This window comes from Elephantulus edwardii, unplaced genomic scaffold (assembly GCF_000299155.1).
Source record: "Elephantulus edwardii isolate Elephantulus edwardi_28Jun2011 unplaced genomic scaffold, EleEdw1.0 scaffold00392, whole genome shotgun sequence".
NCBI lineage: Eukaryota > Metazoa > Chordata > Mammalia > Macroscelidea > Macroscelididae > Elephantulus > Elephantulus edwardii.
In genome coordinates, this window is record NW_006400142.1 from 760,286 (window position 1) to 764,494 (window position 4,209).

Here is a 4,209-nt window from a genome sequence, read left to right on the forward strand (position 1 = left end):
CCAGGGAGCCGCCCAGTTTAACCCTTTCCAGGGTGAATCAGTTTGTTTTCCTAGCAGTCCATAGTACCCCCAATACTCTTCTCCGGCACCACAGCTCAAAGGCATCAATATAATTACCTGTACCTGAAAGGTTTATTTCATCTTTATTGTTCTCCAATATTGTATGGGTTTAAGTCAGGAAAGGTGTATTGAATGTACTATGGACTGGTAAGAAAACGAATAGGTTCAACCTGGAGAGAGTTAAACCAGGCTGCTCCTTGGAGACAAGTATTCTGAGGGTTTGTCTGATGTACTTTGGACATATAGAAAGGAGGGACTAGTCCTTGGAGAGGAGCGTCATGCTTGAAAGGGTGGAGTGACAGTGCAGGAGGGGAAGACCCTCTATGAGGTGGATTTATTCAGTGACTGGGGTCATCAGGTTGGATGTGTCAGAGACAGTAGTGCAATTGGCACAGGACAGAGCAGGGTTTAGGGCCATTACACATAGGGTAGCTATGAGTCACAAGTGACTTGATGGCATATAATAACAACTATAGCAATATATACCAATTATATATAGCAAGTATACCAATTTAATCTGTACACTGAGTGAATCTTTAGGAAAAAGGAACTCTTTGAACAAGAATGTGGCATCAGGTTCAGAGAAAATTCGTCAACAACTTTCATTATTCAGATAACCCAACATTGCTTACTGAATTGAGGAAGACTTGAAATGCCTGCTGCAGAAGATCAAAGACTATAACCTTCAACATCAAAAATACAAAAATCCATAAACTAGTAGAAAATTAAAAGAAATAAAGACCAGGTTATACTTGAAATAAAAAAAATCAGGGGCAAGGAAAACAGAAATTTTAAGTATAAAAAGCAACGGAAGTTAACTTGACTCCAGGCCTCTTTGTATCCAGGGCAACAAAACAAACACTAATTATGTGAAAAGGAAAATAAAACTAAGCAAACATCACCAGGAAAAAAAAAAAAGACAAAAATCCTCACCACTGAACTTATAGGCAATGTCATGATAAATGCAGTAAAGTTAGAAATTGTCAACAATTTCATCTTACTTAGATCAACAATCAACATCCTTAGTATAAGCAATTAGGTGATCAGTAGATCCATTGTATTAAGCAAGCCCATTGACAGGAGCCTCTACAAATTGTGGAGAGTGTCAGTTTGAAGACAAAGGTGTGCGTGATTTAAACAATGGTCTATTCAGTAACTTGCTATGCACCCGAGAGCTAGACAGTGAAGGATGACAGCAGAAAAGTACTGAATGCACCATGGTTTGCCAAAAGAACAAACATAAGCCTTGAGAAAGTGCAGTCAGAGGGTTCCACGGTAGCAAGGATGGGAAAGTTTAATCTCACATATTTGGGGCATACTGCTAGGAGGGGCTGGTCCCTGTAACAGGAATATTCTTGGAAATATTAGCAAAAGAGAGCAAGACTCTTCACAAGATGGATTGACATAGTGAATTTTGCAGTTTGCTCAGTGGTGTCAGAGATGATGAGGATGGCACAGAATAGCTAGGGTTCAGATGTGTCATTCTTAAGGTTACAATCAATCATGCTCAACTCAGTAGCACTTAACAACACAGGTAATTTTCTTTTCTACTTAATACACTTAAAAAAAGGTAATTTTCCTCTTGTTTATTTTAAATATCTTTCTCTTATCTTCTGATTTTTATTGTGAAAAATACCCCAAATCCGCATGCAAACCATGTAGTAATTTGGCTTTGTGTTTACCTAGTCTTTACATTTTATAACAGTGAGAGCGTATTTTTTTTGTTAATGATGGATTGATTTTGCTCATTAAAAATCATGCAGATTCATCCATTTTGTAACATTTCATTAGTTCATTATTAGTATTTATTATTCTGTGGTATTCAGTTACACATTCATACTACAATTTATTTATCCATTCATCCATTGATTAGTACTTAAATCCAGTATTTCTTTCTTGGAATATAAGTTCTATGCTTTTACTATTGTGAAAAATGCTCCTAATACTGGTGAATTGATCTTTTAAAAATACACCATTCTTCTTTTCCCTTTATAATATGCTTTGGATTAAATAATTTTTAATGTAAAATAGTACTGTCATTCCGGCTCTCTTTTTGTTTGTTTGCCCAATGTTTTTCTATTTTTTTCATTCTTAATTTATTTAAATATTTTTGTCTAAAATATGTCTCTTGCAGATAATATGTTGGGTTTTTATTTATTATACTTCTGTGTTCCTCATCATATTTTATCGACTTGTATCCAGCATGATTATCAGTGTTTTTGTTGTTGTTGTGTGCCATCGAGTCAGAACCTCCAGCAGGTTTTCAGAGGCAGTTAAGAGCACAGGAGGTGATTGCCGAGCCTTCTCCTGGGGAGCATCTGGTGGATTTGAACTGTTCGCCTTTGGGTTTGCAGTGCAGCTTTCTTAACACCAAGACACCAGAGGTCCCTTACTTATAATTAAGTATTAATTTATTATTTCTGCAGCTTTCCTATTTTTGTTGGTGATCACATTTTTTTGCTAATAATTTATTTGTTCCCCTTAATTTTATGTGTTCCATCATAATATAAATCTTCTTCTCATAATAGCTCTTGAGATCTTTGTTTATGCATAATTTTCTTCTCTATTCTGATAAAAAAAATGCATTCATTGTTTTATATGTGTCAACTGTTAGATTCAGTTTTATCTAATGGCATTCAAAATAAACTTCTTGATTGAAAGTAGAGAATACAAGAAGGATGTGTGTTTACAAAGAAATTTGACTGCACGGAGCATGATAAATTATGACAGACATGGTTTAAAATAAGGAAAAGGGGTGCTCCAGGGCTATTTTTTTCTCCATAACTATTCAACCTGCAGGGAGTAAAAATGATTTAAGAAGCTGAACTATAATATGAAGAATGTATCATCAGTATCTGAAGACTCATTAACAATTTGCATTATTCAGATTTTACAATCTTGCTTGCTGAAAGTGAGAGAATTTGAAATGCTTACTGCAGAAGATCAAAAACTTAGAATCTTCAATATGAATTGCACCTTCACATCAAGAAAAAAGAATTCGTAACTCTGAACCAATAGGTAACATTATGAGAGATTGAGAGAGAATTTTCAAAGATTTAATCTTCCATTCAGTCTACAATCATCACTCTGGTACCAGCAGACAGGAAATCACAAGGCGTATTGCATTTGAGAAAATGTGTTGTGAGAGACCTTGTCCAGGTGCTGGAAAGAAACAGTGTCAATCTGAAGACAAAGGTGCACCTGATCCAAACTATGATGTTTTTACTTTGCTCTGCTTCTGCTACAGGGTCAACCTGCAGTTGGTTCTTATGCTTCTATACCCAACAACACATCTGCTATGAATCTTCAAGGTTCAGCATTGAATAAAGATGGCAGAAGAAAAATTGATGTCGTTTGGTTGTGATGAGAGAGAAAGGTGCTAAATAGCCTATAGATTGACTAAGGACAAACGTATGTATTAGAGGAGGTGAAGACAGAATAGAAGCAAGGACAGTGAAATTTCATCCAACAAACTTTAGGCATGTTGATAGAAGGAACAAAAACATCATTCTTGGCATGCTGTAGGATCAGTAAAAGGAGAGAAAGACCCTCAATGAGATAGATTGGAATAGTGATTGTCATTGTAGCCTCAAGTATATCAATGATGGTGAGGATGGCCAAGACAGAGCAGAATTCAGACTATTGTTCACAGCGTAGCTAAGAGTCATTGTCATCTCAATGTCACTTAATAAGTATATCGTGTAATTGTACAATTTGATGGGGGAAGGTGAGGGAAATTAGAATAATCTCTTCTGGAAAATATTATATTCTTATTTTGTTAATAAACTAGTATAATAAAAAGTATTAAATAGCCTTATATTTTAAAATGTCCTTTGATTGTCTCCCATATAAAAGTTATATAACTAGATAATTTGTTGCAATTTTTATTTTAGTTATTGCCATTTACAGATTAACATCTCTGATTCTCTGAAATAAGGGGTTTTTTTTTAGTTTTAATTTACTCTTACTATTAGGAAGATTTTCTCAGAATAGATGTCTGGTGATGTGGAATATTCAAACAAATGACCATATCACCAGACATCTATTCTGAGAAGGTCTTCATAATAGTAAGAGTAAGGGTGACCCAACAGAATGTGGAAACTATACAATATCATTGATTTCACATGCAAGCAAGATTCTACTGAAGAT